We start from the raw sequence: 19,708 nt of genomic DNA, 5'->3' as shown, positions 1-19,708 counted from the left end.
GAATCTAAATTTAAAGAAAGCATAGCCCAATCTACACCTGTGGAGCCTTATCCCCTGGAACCTCTTTCTACAGTACGACTGGAAAATTTATCATGTAGGCTGGGTATTATTAGTAACTGTGCTATTCTATCTCCTGGTGAAATTACTGATATAACCTTTGGAGAACTGGCTATAATTTTTATTTCACCTTTATAATCGGGATCAATTACCCCAGGACTTATCATAAGTCCTTTTAGAGTAGAAAAACTGTGTCCCAATAATAAGCCTACTGTTCCTTTGGAAAGAGGTCCTTTTACCCCTGTGGGAATGATTTGAACTCCCATCTCTGGAGTTAGTACTGTTCTGGCGGAGGCGCAGATGTCCAATCCTGCGCTTCCTCTGGTTTGTCTAGTGAGGGATCTAATGGACAATGTGTCCTGGGCACTACCCTGATGCCCTGATGGGGTTGCTGGGTTCCTCCAGTGCCCTGTGTATTTGTGGTCTTGGGCCCCAGAGCATTGGGCCCCCCTGTCCATTTTTTGGCAATGGAGCCCGATGCCTTTCTCCATGATATCGTGGATAGACACCTGGTCCTTGTTTTTATAATGGAGTACCCTCTATGGTGGTTTGAGAACGGCATTCATTAACCCAATGTCTCCCTCTACGGCATCGTGGGCAAATACCCGGTATTCTATTCCTTTGATACCTAGTTTTGTTAAACCCTCCTCCTATGGGGCAATTCCTTTTAAAATGTCCTGTTTGTTCACAGTTGAAGCATGTTTTTGGCCTGGCATCTAAAACCTGTTGTACTGCAGCTGCCACGACTTGCCCTTGTTCATTAATGTCTCTACATAATTTAATATATGTGTTTAAATCTTCATGTTTCCATGGTCTAATGACTTCTCTGCACCAACGATTTGCTTGCTCATAAGCCAGTTATTTTATTAATGGCATTGCTTGTTCTGTATTCCCCAAAACTCTGGTAGCTGTTTGAATAAGCCTATCTACAAATTCAGCATAAGTTTCATTAGCTCCTTGTATTACCTTAGATAATTGACCTTGTAAACCTCCATGTCCTTGTAAAGTCTTCCATGCCCTAACCGCATCTGCAGCAGTTTGTGAGTATATGGCAGAATCATATGCAATTTGTTGCTGCTGATCCTCATAAGGTCCCTTTCCTAACAACATATCTAGATTTCTCTGAGGATAACCAGCTGCTGCATTTCGCCTAGCCGTCTCCTTGCAAAATTCTTCATTGGCAACCTTCCATAACAGGTATTGTCCTCCATTTAGCACAGCTGTATGCATACTAGCCCAATCTGCTGGTGTCATGTTCAAGTTGGTAATGGATTCAACCATGCTTACAGTGAAGGGTGCTTGAGGACCATAGGTTGTTACAGCCTCTTTTAGCTGCTTCACTGTTTTGAAATCTAAAGCATGGTGAGTTCGCTGCCCTCCTGCCTGCTCAAATACAGGGCATGTTAATATTTTAGGTCCTGTCTCAGGATCCCATCTATCAACTACGGGGGTTGGGGGCCTCCCAGCATATGGAGGTGGCGCTGTTGGTTGGACACTTACGCCCTCTGGTTATAGAAAGGTGTTAGTAGCAGTCTCCTGTTGTAACTTTTCCCCTGATGGCTTTTTCTGCTCTAAACTTTCTTCCTCTGTCTGACTAGCTCGAGAGACCTTCTCTTTTACTTGAATTTTTTCCTCTGTCTGACTAGCTCCAGAGACCTTCTCTTTTACTTGAATTTTTTCCTCTGTCTGACTAACTTGAGAGACCTTCTCTTTTACTTGAATCTTTTCCTCTGTCTGACTAACTTGAGAGACCTTCTCTTTTACTTGAATCAGTATGTCTTCTCCTTCCTCTACCATTGTCTGAACTGAAGGCTTTGGACTAAGCAAACAAGATACGAACTTCCACAATGGCAATGTGCCAACTGGCAGAGTCCCTGGGCTTTTCTTTTCTGTTCTATTCTTTTTAAATCTTCACCATGATGGTTCCATTGTGATATATTTAACAACTCCTCCTTAAAAAGCCATGGGCTACATTTTTGTATTGTATCAACATATGCCCTGACTGCTCTTGATTTTACTGGGATGCCTCCTTCCTCTGACAATTTACTTAACACTCTTTCGGTTTGTTTTTTACTAATTTCTGATCCATATTTCTACTATAATACAACCCAACAAGATAACAAAACCAAACTAGAATGGAACAACAAAAAATCATTATAATAGCCTTTCTATCCTCCTGAAATGTCCATCTGTCCTTTCTCCCTATCTGTTCCTAAGATGCAAATAGTTTTTCCTCAGATGTGAGAGGTTTTTCTTCCATCTTACATATCTACATCTCCAGGGACAGGCAACTTAAAACAAAAGCGAAACAAAACAAAAGAAGAATCTTAAAATGGCTACCCATCCTCTTGCCCTGCCCTCAGGGGCGAGCAGTTTACCTTATCACTTACCCTCAGTCATTCCCCATGCAGGCCACCAAATGCCGCAGTCTGGCTGGGCACAATTCACAAGCCACTTATCAAGCAGAAACGAACTTTATTTTTAGAACACACACGCCACACCACACGAGCTCTTCAGGAATTCCCTCAGAGCCCAACTGCCACCACCGGCTTCCCACAAGCCTCTCAACCCCCCCACTCCTCCTGCTCTTGAGGCCGATTGGCTGGGTCTCATGGGCAGAGCCAAAAAGAGTCCCCCAATGAGCAGCTCCGTGGTCTGAAAGGGCGGGGAAACAGCCCAATGAGCATCACCGCAGAGGAGCCAATCAGCTGGCAGCTGGAAGTTTGCTGGGGCCGCTGTGAGCCAATCATCAGCTGGCAGCTGGAAGTTTGCTGGGGCCCCTTTGGCTGTGGTGTTCTCTCTCTCTCTCTCTCTCTCTCTCTCTCTCTCTCTCTCTCTCTCTCTCTCTCTCTCTCTCTCTCCCCCTTTCCCTCCAACTCACTTGGAATAACAACTAAAGCATTATAGTAGCTGACAGAGCCTTGGAATCACATTTCCCCAGATTAGTCCTAGAACTCATCCTATGCTTTCCACTCCCACTTTGCTTTAGTGGCTCTCTAGATAGATCAGACATTCTCTGAATCTCTGGTCGTTTCTCGTGATCTCCTCCTTACTTTGCTCTTACTCCAGAGAACCTTATGGCTAAGGTCCATGTGTCTGAGTTTGCTTAGAACAGTCCTGGTTTGAACTTGTTGACCTGTATTATTATTAGTGTCCCCTTTCAATCTCAGTAGTGTCCTGGATTGGATGATAAATTATATTGACACCCCCTGTTTGCTGTCTCATGCTTTCAAGTCTTGGCTGAATTGCACATTCTTCCCCAGCACTCTCCATGCATCCTCCCTACCTAATATTTTCCCCATAGCATCATCTGATATTCTGTATTTTTTACCTTTGCATTCTTATTGCAAGTTTCCTGAGGGCAGAGATTTTTGTTTTGCAAATGGCTGTATCTCAAGAGCTTAAAACAGTTCTGACACACAGTAGATAATTAAGAGATACATGGTAAAGTAGATAGTTAATAGTTGAATGAATGCCAAAAGCCTTCTTAGGTAAGCTTTCTCTAACTGACGCATGATGTAATTTTTCTTCTGATGTTTTTCTTCTCTTATAACCTTGTTGAGCAATTAAACTGAATTTGTTTCTTCAAGGACTTGGGACTCTTTTTCTACCTCATTTGGTTTTTAAGTGACTTTCTTTACAAGCCATACTCATCTTTATGGAATATGTTTTGCCTCTTCAAACTCACTAAATGGTTACCCCTCTCAGAAGTGTTTATTGAACTCTAGGCACTGTGCTATGGCCTGAGAAGAAACAAAAACAACTAAAGACACCAACTTTCCTGACATTAGGGAACTCTGGCTCCTCATTCCTTTGGAATTCTACTTGTAGCAGCTCCCATGTAGTGTATCAGCCATGAAAGGAAAGCCCTCTGGAAGGGAGTTAGGCCATGAATGGTTCCAGTGATGCAGTGTGGTTTGTTCTCTACTAAATTGGGATATGTTAGATGGGAGAGTATGCTATGAGGAAAGCAACATGAATCTGGGTACTACCCCTGCTCCCCATTGGCCTTTGGAGTTTAGCCTTTAGCATTACCTGAGCCTCTGCTTCTTTTTGTTTTTGCTTTTGCTTTTGCTTTTGCTTTGCTTTCCTCCGCTGGAGATCAAATCCAAGGCCTCGAGATCAAATCCAAGGCCTCGAGCACTCTACCATTAACGATACAGGGAGCCTTAGGTTCTTCATCTCTGTAATGGGCACAGAGATTCTCTCTCAGCTCTCTACCTCACAGTTATTATGAGGATCAAAAGTGGTTGGGTTCATTTAGGACAAAGTTGTCATATAGAGTCCCTGTTTGAGGATGAGGTGGAGTCTGAGCACAAAACCAGTTAATGTTTCACTCATTTAAAAAAGAAGAAACCACAAAAAACATGGGAAAACCTCATGTGTGACCCTACCTTCACCTTCCAAGGCTTGACAGTTTTAACCATCCCAAGGTGCTCAGATTTTCTCCTGTATTTAGACATGATTCATGAGTCATGTCTCTCTGGATTGCCTTCCTGGCTCTGTAGAATTTCCCTTTGGACATTGTCTGTGGGTACCTCAGAGCCATGCTCTTCGCTTACTTTTTTTTTTTTGGTACCAGGGATTGAACTCAGGGACACTCAACCACACTGAGCCACATCCCCAGCCCTTTTTTGTATTTTTTATTTACAGACAAGTTCTCACTGAGTTGCTTAGTGCCTCACTGATGCTGAGGCTAGCTTTGAACTTGCAGTCCTCCTGTCTCAGCCTCCTGAGCTGCTGGGATTACAGGCATGCACCACCGCTCCCAGCTTCACTTACCTATAACAGGGACCAGGCAGTTGTGGTGGGTAGGATTAGGCATTTCAGTTTTATGGGGTTTTCTGTTTCTTTCTTTCTTTCTTTCTCTCTCTGTTTTTCAATTTCTCTCTCTCTCCCCCTTTCCCTCTCCCTCCTTCTGTCTCTCTCTCTCTCTCTCTCTCACACACACACACACACACACACACACACGCACACTCGTGCTTACCCCGTCCCTCCCTCCCTCTGCCTTTTCCCTTCCTTACATTGTTGTTGGGTTTTTTGTTTGTTTTTCTTTTTTTTTTTTTTTTTTTTTGCACTACCCATGATTGGACCCAGGAGTGACTCCTCAGTCCTGTTCATTTTTTATTCTAAGACAGAGTTTTGCTAAGGTACTGAGGTCGAGCTCAAACTTGCAATCCTCCTGCCTCAGCTGAGATTTCAGGCATATGCTCCTAACTGGGCAGATAGATTTTATTCTTTTCTCTTTTTGTTTTCTTTGTTTTTTTGGCACTAGGATTTGAACTCAGCCTTGAACATGCTAAGCACACATCTACCACTGAGCTACACCTGCAGCTTTTTATTCTTTTGTTTCTTTAAATAAATAATGTGTTAGGAGACTTGCTGATTAGGGTCATTTCCTTCATTAGAGGTGGATAATTTTGGAAAAGAAAATAAATGATGCTGTGCTTTCTTTCTATATAGTGTTGGGACTCAGAATCGGCATCTTGATATTTTGTTTTGCATATTTGGTGTGGGCAACAATCTTTGGCCTAAGAGCTAAAGTAAAAAGTAGATGGACAATGGAGAAAAAAATAACCTCTTCAACAAATGGTGCTGGAAAAGCTGGAAATGCATATGTAGCAGAATGAAATTTAATCCCTATCTCTCACTCTGCATAAAACTCAAAGTGGATAAAGGACCTAGACATTAGACCCGAGACCCTGCACCTACTAGAAGAAAATGTAGGCCCAGCTCCCCATCATGTTGGCTTCAAAACTAACTTCCTCAACAAGACTCTTAATGCAAAGAAGTAAAATTAAGAATCAATAAATGGGATGGTAACAAACTAAAAGCTTCTTCACAACAAAGGAAACAATCAAGAATGTGAAGAGAGAGCCTACAGAATGGGAGAAAAATCTTTGCCACCTGCGCCTCAGAGCATTAATTTCCAGGATATATAAAGGACATAGAAAACTTAACACCAAAAAACAAATAACCCAGTCAACAAATGGGCAAAGGAGCTAAACAGGTACTTTACAGAAGAAATACAGTCAATTAACAAATATATGAAAAAATGTTCAACATCTCTAGCAATTAGAGAAATGCAAATTAAAACTACACTGAGATTCTATCTCACTCCAGTCAGAATGGCAATTATCAAGGATACAAGGAACAACAGGTGTTGGCAAGGATGTGGGGGAAAAGGTACACTCGTGCATTGCTGGTGGCACTGCACATTGATGCAACCCCTGTGGAAAGCAGTACAGAGATTACACAGAAAACTTAGAATGGAACCACCATTTGACCCAGTTATCCCACTCCTTGGTATATATCCAAAGGACTTAAAAATCGACATACTGCAGTGACACTGCCACATCAGTGTTTATAGCAGCTCAATCTTCAATAGCTAAACCATGGATCCAACATGGGGGTGTCCTTCAACAGATGAATGGATGAAAAAAATTTGGTATATATACACAATGGAAGATTACTCAGCCAAAAAGAATAATGAAATTATGGCATTTTCTGGTAAATGGATGGAACTAGAGACTATTAAGCTAAGTGAAATAAGCCAATCCCCAAAAAACCAAAGGCCAAATGTTCAGATATGTGGATGCTAACACACAATAAGGGAGAAGAGATGAGGGAAGAATAGAAATTTATTGGATTAGACAAAGGGGAATGAAGGGAAGGGAAGGGGGATAGGAATAGGAAAGACAGTAGAATGAATTGGACCTAACTTTCCTTTGTTCATACATGAATACACAACCAGTGAAACTCTATAGTATATATAGTCATAAGATCCTAATTAGAATACATTATACTCCATGTATATATTATATGTCAAAACACTCTATTGTCATATATATCTAAAAAGACCAAATTTTTAAAAGAGTGAAAAAAATTAGATGATAACACACTGAGCCTCTGAGTCATTCATCTAGGCCAAGTCATGTTTTCTATGAGTAAGTGCCATCCCTGAATCCCAGAGAATAGAAATGACTTGCTCCAATCACTGGCTTCTAGATGTAGGCCTGGAACCAGTATCAGAGTTCCTGTACTGACTGTCCTTTTTGACCTTGAGGTTCACAATCATAGAACATGTTCACACTTCTCAACTCTGAACACATGTCAAAAGAGAACTGAAATGGCTTTTCTTGGCATCGACTGTTTGGCTTTGAACTTTGAGAGTGAGGCTTCATTCTCAAAAGTCAAATTGGAACAGAGCTGTCTGAACCATGTCTTAAAGACATCTCAGGTTGTTGGGGTTCTTCCTGTACAAGCAGAGCCAGCTTGAGAAACATTATCTTGGGCTTAGGCTGTAAGAAAATTGTAAAGCTTCCAAGAAGCCCTTAAAATATGTTTTTCTAAAACTTCCTTTTTAAGTAGTGTGTGTGTGTGTGTGTATTAAACACAGCATGGGTCAACTTTTTTTTTCACTCTTTATTGTTTTTAATTTTACAAGTTAGATTTTGACCTGGGAGCCAAAGCTGCTCTGATAGATTGAACTCTATTTATTTACAGTGCTGGGAATTGACTAGGACCTCACACATGCTAGGCAAGCATTCTTTCACCAAGCTACAGCCCCTGACCCATTTAAACTATTTATTAGTATAACAATTTCAGTTGCCTTATGCAAGTAGCTTGGTTGTATTTTCTTAAGTTTAAAAAAGAAGTGGTCTAGGAGCTGGGTTGTGGCTCAGTGGTAGAGCATGTGTAAGGCACTGGGTTTGATTCTCAGCACATCATATAAATAAATGAATAAAATAAAAGTCCATCAACAACTGAAAAATATTTTATTTAAAAAAAAGAAGTAGTCTAATGGTCAAATTCACCAACCAAACCTGGCAAGTGATTATTTAATAGTCTTCTTATTACCCAGAATTTTGGGAATGCCAATTTTATAATTGCCTCCATACTATTTCTTAGGTCAAACAAGAAAATCTACGTCATTGCTGCTGCTTTATTTACTTATTTATTTATTTATATTTTTATTTATTTATTTTTATATATAGGGGGCAGATACTGGGACTTGAACTCAGGAGCACTCTACCTCTGAGCTGTATCCTCAGTTCTTTTTATTTTATTTTTGAGACAGGGTCTTGCTAAGTTGCCAAAGCTGGCCTGGAACTTGGGATCCTTCTGCCTCAGCTTCCTGAGTCTCTAGAATTTCAGGTGTGTGCCACCATGCGAAACTTCTTTGTTTTAGTTTAGTCATGCTTTATGTTTATATGGAAATAGATGTTGTGTGGCTTTTGGCTCTTGACAAAAAACAAATAGCATTTTCTTGTGTGTGTGTGTGTGTGTGTGTGTATGTGTGTGTGTGTGGTACTGAGGCTTGAACCCAGAAGTGCTCTGCCACTGAACTACATTCTCATCCTTTTTTAAATTTTTTTATTTTGACACAGGGTCTTACTGTGCTGGTGAGACTGGCCTTGAACTTGCAATCCTCCTACCATAGTCTCCTGAGTCACTGGGATTACATGTGTTCAGCCAGACACTATAACATTCAGCAGCTAAAGCCTGGTGTTTCAGATGGTTAATAATGAAACAGAATATCTGTACAGTTGAGTAAACTGCAGGTCACACCTACTTACTGTGTGACTTTCGGTAAGTTACTTCACTTCTCTGAACCTAATTTTCTTTTTCTGAATTGTTTTTTCTTTTTATTGTGGTAATAAGGATTAAGCCCAGGGCTTTATGCATGCTAGGCAAGTGCTCTGCCACTAAAAGACTTGCCTGGCCCTTTAAAAAAAAAATCATTTGGGGACAAAAAGTCTCACTAAATTGCCTGGTCTGTTCTTGAATGATCCTCCTTCCTCAGCCTCCTGAATAGCTGACAGTACAGATGTGTACTACTTTACTAAGTGCTTTCATTTTCTTAATCTGTAGAAAATATTTAATATATATTTTATATTGATTCCATGATATGTGTTTGATGAAATGATATACTGTATTTGTCTGACAGTAAATATATCTTCAATGGCATAAAGTCTAATTTTTTTGGGCCAAGCAATATCACCTTTTAAATTTAGAGAAATTTATGTATTTTAAATTCACTCTTAGTATATAGTTCTATGAGTTTGACAGATTTAATAAAATCATATACTGATGAAAAAAATACATCAAAATGCAGAATATTTCCATCACCACTTAGAATACTCTCCTGGTGCCTCTTTTTATCTAATCCCTCTCTGATCCCCTAAAAACTACAGATCTGCTCTCTGTCCCTCTCATTTTATATTTTCCAGCATATACGTGGAACTATACAGTGTGTAGCCCTTTGAGTGTGGCTTTCACTCAGCTAATACATTTGAGATTCATCCAAATTGTGCGTGTATCAGTGGTTCATTACTTTTTATTACCCAGTCGTGTTCCATTGTGTGACTCCACTGCAGATTATCCCTTCACCAGATCATTTGTATTCAGGTTTTGGCAACTATGAATAAAGCTGCTTTAAACTTGGACATACTTTTTTATCAACAAACTTTTTTATGAGCATGAGTTTTCATTTCTTTTGTGTAAACTCCTAAAAGTGGGAATGGTAGGCCAAATGTTAAATGTTAAAAACAGTTTTCTAAAGTGGTATATCATTTAGTATTCCTACCAGCAATACATAAGAATTTCAGTTGCTCCACATCTTTGTCAGCACTTGCTATGATCAGTCATTTAATCATTCATTTAGGTGTGTAGTACTTTTAATTTGCTGTTTCTCTAATGACTAATGATGTTGAGCATCTTTTTATGTGCTCATTCACCTTCATCTGTTTGATGAAGTATCTGTTCAAATCTTTTGTCCTTTAACTCATTGGGTTGTTAGTTTTCTTGATCTTGAGTTTTGAGGGTTCTTTGTATATTCTGGATCCAAGTCCTTTGCCAGATAATGTGATTTACAACTGCTTTCTCCCAAGTCATAGCTTGTTTTTTCAAAGATTTCACAGACATTTGTGAATATTTGTTATTGATGTAAAAGATTCAAATGACAGGTGTAATTAGAGGTGGAAGCAAAGTTTTCTTTTACTTGCTACCCTCTCCAGCTTCATTCCTGGAGATAGCCACTGTTGACATTTTGCTGAGAATCATTGCAGTTCTTTTTATGGCATAATTTTCTAGTAAATATGTATGTTTTGTGAATGGCATTTAAAGTACTATTGTGTGTATTTTAAAATTAATTCTGTTACCTTTTTGTGAGTAAGTTGCATTTCAAAGAATGTTTCTCTTTTCATTTACAGGTAGAGTCATTGTTATTCTGTTAAAATGGTGAGTTTTGATGTCTTATGTCATATTCTAGAAAGCCATGATTTGGGGAAGAATAATTCTGATAGATAAAGATGAATTATGAGTGGACTAAATTTAAATAGGTCATTTTAAATTTGCTAAAGATTGTTCTAATTAGTTGAAATAACTTTGAATTTGTCTATTTTCTTAAAATAAGTAGCAGATTACTTTGCCAAAAGACTCATTGTGGAAATAACGGTATTAATAACCTCAGAGTAAAGTTGTGATTCATTCCCAAGTTTTAAATTGTTCATTTTGTCTTTGATTGATTCTTTTGTGCCATTTGAAATACTCAGCCTAGAATTGGCACTTGGTTCCAATTTATCATTTTAGTTTGAATTGGAGTTTTTTCATCCATACCTGTCAGAACTCTTTTGCAGAATGACCTTCATTCAGACAAGCTGTTTTTTGTTTTTGTTTTTTTGTCTTTCCATAGGTATGAATCCTAGGACTCAGAATAAGTTGTAGAAGACAGTTTTTCTACCTCCTCAGATCCAAATAAGAGGGGGCAACTGACTAGTAGGAGGGGGATGCTAGGGTGTATGAGATAGTCAAAGGATGAACGCAAGAGGAAGCCCTATGGTAAGAGATTTCCATAGAGGCTCTCATGTCAGTCTAGAGTTGGTATGAACCCTTAAATGCCTTATGATATCTCTGAAAAAAAAAAATGGAAAGAAATAATAGGCTTTTCCTGGAATCTATTACTCACTTATAATTGAAAATATTTGACTAGTTCGCACTCATTTTGACCATTTTTGTCTCTTTAATACCTGCAAAGTAAGAGAACATCTAAAATATCTACAATCACAAAATAGAAAAAAATCCTGCCACCTGATCAACTTTGTTTCACTTTCTGTGACCAATGGATACATCACTGAGTCTCTTTGTCCTCATTTATGATTAACTTAATCCTTTCACTATTTCTTTAGGACATGGTTAGTGATTTTTAATGGCTCTGTAGACACATTACATATTTTGATTTGAATAATGATTTCAAGTGATAGTGTATATGAATGGCAGTAGGTGTATTTCTTCTTTCCTTTCATATACCTGGAATATATTTTCCAAAGTAAGCAGTAGTAGGCAAATTGATTATTCTCCAGAAGGTAGAGCTATCTGTGAATAGATGACCCTGTTTTTCTATAATTTCAGCACTAGGTCTTATTACCTATTTAGTTTTTCTGAACTAGGAGTTCCTCGGGGGCCTTCTTTTTCAGAACTGGAATGTACTGGGTTTAGACAAGATACCATGTTTTCTTCCTCCCAGTACAGAAAGTAATTAAATTAAGAATCTGAAGGCTTTCTTATCGTGGGATTTTGGGACCAGACATTTGAGTTCTCTTTGTGCCCAGCAAAAAGAATTTCTCCAGATTTTTATAATATTCAGGAGGCTAATGAGGGCCAGCATTACCTACAAGGGCATGAAGATATAGTGGACTTCTGTTTCTAGCTTCCCTGCTATGGCTTTGATCAGGTCTTTTTGTTCTTTCCTTGGGTCAACCAGGAAGCAAAAATAAGTTTAGTTATTCTGTGCTATGTTTTGAATTCCCAAAAGTATTAATGAGTTAACAAGACCTGCGTAGACCATGAAGGTGATCCTAACCCAGTGTTTCTTGGGACAGTTTACTGTGACTTAGAACATACAGGTGTTCCTCATCCCTGTGAGGGTGACGTGAGGGCAAATGAGGCAACAGGGGTAACACCAGGTTGTGAGCTGTAATCACTATACAAATATAAGATGTATGCATGCCTCACTCAGGACTCAGAGGAAAAGGCATGGTGTTCCATATTGCTTCTCTTACAGAGATTTAAAAATAATCTTCATTTAAAGCTATCTATACTTAAAGATTAAAATAATCCTTGCTTAAATAGACAGCAGCCTGAATTAGCCTGTTTTTCATTACTATAATGAAGTACCTGAGGTGGAATAACTTAATGAAGATGTTTATTTAGTAATGATGGTGGAATGTGATGAACATCATTATCCAAAGTATATGTACGAAGACACGAATTGGTGTGAACATACTTTATATACAACCAGAGATATGAAAAATATGCTCTATATGTGTAATATGAATCGTAATGCATTCCGCTGTCATATATTTTTTAAAAATCAATTTTAAAAAAGTTGTTTATTTAGTTCACAGTTTGGAAGGCTGAAATTTCAAGCTGCATGATGCCAGCTCTGATGAATGCCCTCTGGATACATCATATGGTGGTGGGTGGCATAACAATGAAATAACCTGTGAAAGGGATAATCATGTGAAGAGACAAGAACCAGAGCATGGGGAGGGGCCAGAACTACCAAGAGCTGTTCGAGAACTACCTCAGAGTCCCACCTAATCCTTTCTAATCACTTCCCATTAGGAACCTCTTAAAGGTTCCACACTTCTCTCCCCACACTGAGGACCAACCCCCAACACACAAACCCTTGAAGGAAAACTTGCATCCAAATCATAGCACTGCTTTATAACTTTCAGTGATTCTTTTTTTTTTTTTTATTAGTTTCTCAAGACAGTACAATGATCTTGACATACATTTGTTTCAAATAGGGTATGAATTCTCATTTTTCCATGTGTACAAATTCCAAGATCACATTGGTTATACATCCATGTGTATATATACAGCAATCCTAGTGTCAGTTGTATTCTGCTGCCCTCCCTATCTCCCCCTGATTCTTATTAGGTAAAATTTTGCTCTCTGGGGACTTTATGGCAGTACCTGCAGACATTTCTCTTTTTTGCCACTAGAGGGAGGCACTGGCACTTAGTGAAGAGAAAACAGTGATGATGCTCAATATTGTACAATGTCCAGAACAGCCCTCCACAACCAAGAATTATCTGGTTCTAAATGTTAGCAATCTCCAAGATTCAGAAATGCTATTTAACTGAAGAGCAGACAATTCCAGTCAGACCCATGTGGTTGCTCCTACTCTGGTGATCACTTTTCATTTCTGGATTGTCAAACTCTGTCTCTTAATGCTCCAGTCTCATAATTTTCCTTCCTTGGATTTTCCTCCTGCCTCTTTAGATCTGTTACTTAGTCTTGAAGTTTTGAAAGTATTTCTTATTTCTGGTACTATGTGCTATTTTGCTCTCAAATCAGACTAAGCTTTTTCCCCACCCAACCACTCTGCAGTCCCCTTGAGAGACTCTGGCCTGAGCCTTTCATCTGTTTTCAGAATGTTGATTTGCTTGGACATGTAATCCTTCCTGCCCTACAATAACCTAACTGGCATTGTGACTATAGTTCATGATCAGCAGAAAATGAAAATATCAGCTGTGAATCCTACTTGCATGATGGGATTGGAGAAGCTTGTGCGCTGTTTCTTTCTCTTTCTCCCTCCATCACCATTTTCCTTTTTTCCCTCCCTATCCTGGCAATTTTATCACTTTTTACCATGAATAGTTTTTCCCATTCTTTTCCTGTCTCTTGCCTTCATATCCTAAACTTGCCATGGTGACCACACATACTCCTCCCAACCCAGTTTGCAAGGAAGTTCTGACACTGTCTGCTCCCCCTGTAGTGAGTGTCAGACTTCTGTTTCACAGTTGGAGTGGAATAAAAGTCTCTCAGTGCTCTGACATGCCCCCCTCACCACCAACTACTTTCCTACCCACCAGGACCTGCAGAATGACTACACGGAAGGCTGCTACAGTCTCCTTCTGGAACCAGACATGGGCAGGTTATGTCAAAGTAAAGGCACTCAGCTTTGTTTGACAGGGTTCAGGGCACATCCAAACATATGTATTTGAATACCAGAGTTTCAAACCTGTGTCCTCCTTTTACATTTGGGAACTTTCATGATATAAGAACTGTTCATTCTTTCAAGTCAGTTTCTCCTCATGTTTCCTATTGCATTTATTTTAGGCACACTTAATCTTTTCTAAGATTATTCTTTTGGGCATAGAAATATTATCTGCCTTCTATTTCCAGCCCTTTGATCTGATTGTTTGTCCCAAGGCTGATTTACAAATTGTTAATTTTATGAATTGCCATAGAATGATTATCCAGTATGAAGCAAAGGAGAAGACAGCAGAATGGACTCTCAAGTGTTACTGCCCCAGGCCAAGCACATTCATGTGTGCTTTCATTTGTTTTTTCAGGAGAGATGAAGACGGTGTGAGTCGATGACTGCCCAGCAAATGTGTGAAGTGTTCATTTGCCAGTGCCTCCTGTAGAGTTACCCAATCATAGTGCAGCCCAAAGCACAGAAACCCAACCTGACTATCCCACCCCACTGAGCAGTAGCCCACTCTATAGTGGAGGTGAGTGCTCTCCTTATATTTATTCTTTTCTCCTAAATTTGTGGGATTGGGTTTCCAAGATGATAGGGAATAGATAAATTTAGGAACAATAATTTTCAAGACAAATTATTTTTGTCAGTTTTATTCATATGAGGAATAAAATCTCTCAAGTACTAATTAAACTTAAACATTCTCTTTAAGTTACAGCTCTCCTTTCAAGGTAGATTCCAAAGTTTAGGAGTAGTATACGTGACTTGTATAGTACCTAGAAGTAGCAGGCAGCAAAGCCAATACTGAGCTGTCAAAAGTATATCATGAATATTCTAAACCAGAAATTGATATTTAATTATTTTTAGTGCAGTACCTATCACACTGTGGTTTCTAGATACTGCCTAAACCTCAATTTTTTTTCCTGTTTGTTTTTTTGTTTGTTTGTTTGTTTTCTATTCTGGGTTTATCTTTCTCTTCTTTGTTATTAAAGCTTGGTGACTTGAAGCAATAATAGGCCATTTGTTAGTGACAGAGGCTAAGAACAAAGGATCAGTAGCACTCTTAACTGAATATGAGCCAGACTATGAAGAGCTTTTCTAAAATAAGTCTAGCAGAGGAAATTAAGTGAGGATCCTAGGAATCAGAAAGCAGTGATCACTTCCTAGATCAGTCAATAAACTTTGTCTCTTACTTCCTCATTGTTGCTAAGGAGACCTCCACTCCCCTAACCACCCAATACAAAAACTCAGATCATTTTGGGCTTCATTAGTGCTGCTCTGATCACTGATCAGAGAAGTGTGACCTTGTTAGTGGGGCCTAGTGGTCATTTTAGGCCCCACTGTTTATAGCTAAAGCTTTGGACTCCCTCTGGATTTTTGTTGAAAGCTCCTTCGGACATCTATTGTACATTGTCTTCTATTCATATTTCAGACACGTTAGGCTTTTTGAGTGTCAAGACTATTTTCATCTTTTTATCCTCCACAATGGAAACTGTGTGCATAGAATGCAGCAATGTGGGTCAATAAGTATATGATTTCATTTATGCATTCATACATTTACTGTTCATTCAACTGTCTTTGAAGCTCCTACTCAGAGGGGGGATTTATAGCCCAATGAGGAAAAATAACTTAGTCAAGCTATGAAAAAAATTACATGTTGTGATATTCAAGAGTCTGTGAAACTTTAATTATCATCTGGTCTGGTCTGGAAAGTCAGGGACAGCTTTGTGGAGGAGGTGATGTTTGTAGACCTGAAGTATTGCAAAGGTTATTAGGAGAAACAGGTTGGGAGAGGAGGGTAGGAATTGAAGGGAAGAACATGGAGGCAGAAGGATCGGTATGTGCAAAGGCCCTGTTATGGGAGGCATTTTGACACTGGGAACCAAAAAGAAGGCTAGTGTGACGGAGCACAGGAGTGAGCTAGAGTACAGTCAAAAGTGTTAGGAGACTTAGGCCTCACCAGACTCTGAAAGGATTTTGTTCTCTAACCCAAGAACATGGAATGAACTCACCTGTGTTATGGCCCTATTGAGTCTGCCTATCAGCTGCTTTCTGGAATAGGTGGTCTATGTCCCCCATGGGTCTGTAATTACTCTTGTGTCCAGTGCTGATTCTCACTGATTCTTGAACCTTATGTCAAGTCTAGTTGACTAGAGGCAACTTGCCTGACTATACCCTTTCTGTTTATTTTCTCCTTAAATAAATGTAATCTCTCCTATTTCTGTAATAACAGAAATGGTGCCGTTATTATTATAATTTCTGGAAAAGTTGTCATCATAACTAAGTTTGGGCTGCTCACTTGTCACAGACTCCCCAGTGTGAGCCATGCCCTGTTCCACTAGAGAATAGAACAGCATTGGCCTTTCCCTTTGGGATCAGAGTCTATTGGGAAAGATTGATTTAAACTAATAAATCACAAGTATGTATTTAATCAGATTGTAAAGAGTGCTATGCAGGATAAAAACAAATAACTGAAGCACATCTAATTTATTTTTAATGTTTTTATTAATGCACTATTGTTATATATAATATTGGGGTTCATTTTGACATAAGCAGACATGTATGGAATATAATTTGTTCCACTTTAGGATGTGATATCACTATCTTCCTGGCAGCCCACAGGGTGTTTCTAGCATGAACACAGGAATTCCTAGATGGGGCATTGTCTCTTTCTAGTTGCAAAAACTGAGACTAGGAGAGGTTTGGTCCTTGAGATCATGCAGCTGCCAAAAGAAAGAGTTGAGGTCTAACTTTGAGTGACCTGAGTCAAAGTCTTGCCTCTTTCTAGCATGAAGCTGTTCTGCCATTCCCTCTGCATTATTCCTAATGAAGATCCTTTCAGCTTCTGCCATTATCATCTCCTCACCACTCCTGTGCTGCCTGCCACTATGTGACTGTCTCAGAGCTGAACAGTTCATTCATAGCACTGAATATCATTTTGAATTCAAGAGTATTGCCTTAGCTTTATGTCCTTTGCAGCACAATTTTTACTCTCTCGAATTCTTGTCTTTTTGATTCTTAATTATTTTCCTCTTTCCTGCATTCAATTCAACCTTGCACAGGCTAGCAAGCATTCTACCTCTGAGCTACAGCCTCAGCCCTCAGTTAATATATTTTGAATAACTGCTATGGGCATAGCATTTTACCAGGTGCAACTGAAAATATATGAACAAAATTCAGCCCTGGCCTCCTGGAACTTTTATTTTTTAATTTTAAGAAAACTTTATGTATACATGAGATGGGATTTCACATGTTGCCCTTGTACCAATCTCCCCTTATACCCGTCTACTACACTTGTTTCACTTGTCTATTAATTTGTACTTGATTGGTTCTTTATGTCATCTTATCCTTCCCTCCCCCCCTTTTTTAATTCTAACTTCCCCATATGAGAGAAAACATTCAACCTTTGAGTTTCTGAGTTTGGCTAATTTCAGCTAGCATAATATTTCCATTTCCATCCATATACCAGCAAATGCCGTAATTTCATTTTTTTAATGGCTGAGTATAACTCCACTGTATACATATATCACAATTTTTCAATCCATTCATCTGTTGACAGACATGTGGGTTGCTTCCATAATTTAGCTATTGTGAATTGTGCTGCTATAAACATTGATGTGGCTATGTTGCTATAGTATGACGATTCTGGATCTTTGGGGAAAATACCCAGGAGTGGGATAGGGTTCCATCCCTAATTTGTTGAGGACTCTCCAAACTTCTTTCCAGAGTGGTTGTACTAGCCTGCAGTACAAATGTGGTTGTACTAGCCCCCAACAATGTACAAATGTTTCCAGTCTCTCTTAACCTGTTAATACTTACTCCAGAATGTTCTTCCTCAAAGGATGAGGCATCAGGCTACTCAATGTGGCATGTAAAATCTAGGTGCTGTCAGCACCACTAGGGTCTAGTCTGCTGCTGTTTGGTTTGATAACAGAAAAATATGCTAACTTCTAGACTTTTTAACCAAGACTAGATTCTTCTATAAAACTTCCCCTCAAAAGAAAGCATTGCCTCTTCTGTTTCTCATTTTCTACATCTGTGTGGATGAAAAGCAAATGACTTTTGTAGGAATAAGCCTCAGCCAGATGGAGAAAGACTTACTATTTTTCCTTTTAAGCCTTGTGTCTCAAAACCACCCTGAGGATGAGGAGGACCGTGGTGGAGTATGGGCAGTACTCTTGACACAGTGACACTAAAGGACAAGAGGATCACAGTGATGCAATACCTTCTCACATGAATCCTTGGATATTTAAGATCCTCCTGTCCTGAATTATGTCTGCTTGCTAATTTGTGAATAGTTCTTAGTTCAAACCCTGAAAGTTTAGCCGTTGTTTTTTTTTCTTCAGAGTGTTTGTTTTGAAACTGCCCTGAGGTTATTTTAAGGTTATGGTTTACCTACTGAATCAAAGAGATTTGATTCAGCTTGTACTGTTTAGCATGATTAATATCAAGTCAATTAAAAATAAAGAACATAAGGGGAGAAGAATGAAAAAAATTAAGATCTGGAAAATTTCCATTACAGTCCCCTGGAATGAGTTGCTTACTATAGTCGAGGGTTGAATGCCAAGGACAGTGCTAAGTGCATAAGACAAAAAAGAGAACTGTGAGGAATGATCTTTTGAATGTCTAGTCATGCCCTGTATTCTTTAGGTACCCTGTGAATCTGTCCGGATCCACTGCACCTATAGCCTGTGCCCTTTGCCCTCATACTCAGAGTTTGTTTCCTATTGGGTTAAATTCTCTCACAAGCAGCTAGAACAGAACAAGTAGCATTACTTGTTCTGCTGGCTATGAGGATTTTAGGTTTGAGAGCAGTTTTTCATCTTTGTTGCTTAGGTATATGCATACGCTATCGTTTATGCCCTTTTTTTCTGATAACAAGATGATGTCTGTTTTGTTTTCCCCCAAAAAATGTAAGAATTAAAACACAATTGCATAGGTTAATTATAGTGATAAAGTATTTAGGGTGATGATTACACAACAGTGTGGATGTACCTAATGTTACTGACTTATACAATCAAAATTGGTTAAAGCAGTACATTTTGTTATGTATATTTTACTACAATTAAAAAAAAAAAAAAACAGCAATGGACTCGGTGATACTGCACCCTATGGTGCAAGTGTCAGTGCAGACTGTGTTCTTAATATTTTCTTGACTATATGACTGGAGCTTTGTGGTGTAATCAGTTTTAATTCTTTTATTTTTATGATGGTGCAAAGCTACAACCTTGCTGGGCCTGGGTGCTCACAAAGTTTCTGATTTATCTGAGATTAAAGCAAAAGCAACCTTCATGGTCTTCCTTCAGACTTATATCTTAAATGAAATCATGAACGTTAGTATCAGATGAAAACACACTCGTGGGGAGGTGGACCCTCATGCACCAACTCCAGAAAGAGTTCACCGTGCTCTGAGTATCTCTATTTTCTTGCCACCACCCTGTGTTTTCCTTTGCCTCTGCAGCTTCATTGAGTCTCTGAAATTCTGGAGGTCCTGCTTCCTGCTGCTGCCGCCAAGCACCTCACAAAGGAGGAGGTCCACCACAACATCCAAGGGGACAGGCTTCATGCAGAAAAAAAGCTCCTAGATGGCTTTATCTGCTTTATGGAGGGCTTGAACCTGATTTGCAAGCAGCATCACTCAGATCTCATGATTCA

The 19,708-nt window shown here is 39.1% G+C and overlaps 1 long non-coding RNA gene across 1 annotated transcript in view; it reads left to right on the top strand.

Moving 5' to 3' along the window:
- Nucleotides 1-19,708, top strand: part of LOC114106507 (uncharacterized) — a 100,996-nt gene that overhangs the window by 25,507 nt on the left and 55,781 nt on the right. The window contains exons 5-8 of the long non-coding RNA XR_003585203.2: nt 8,138-8,214; nt 8,448-8,649; nt 10,272-10,299; nt 14,424-14,585. This is a non-coding gene — a long non-coding RNA (uncharacterized lncRNA). The remainder of the gene's footprint in view (nt 1-8,137; nt 8,215-8,447; nt 8,650-10,271; nt 10,300-14,423; nt 14,586-19,708) is intronic.

Source organism: Marmota flaviventris, chromosome 1, assembly GCF_047511675.1.
Source record: "Marmota flaviventris isolate mMarFla1 chromosome 1, mMarFla1.hap1, whole genome shotgun sequence".
NCBI classification, from domain to species: domain Eukaryota; kingdom Metazoa; phylum Chordata; class Mammalia; order Rodentia; family Sciuridae; genus Marmota; species Marmota flaviventris.
This window is presented reverse-complemented; position numbering and strand designations above follow the sequence as displayed.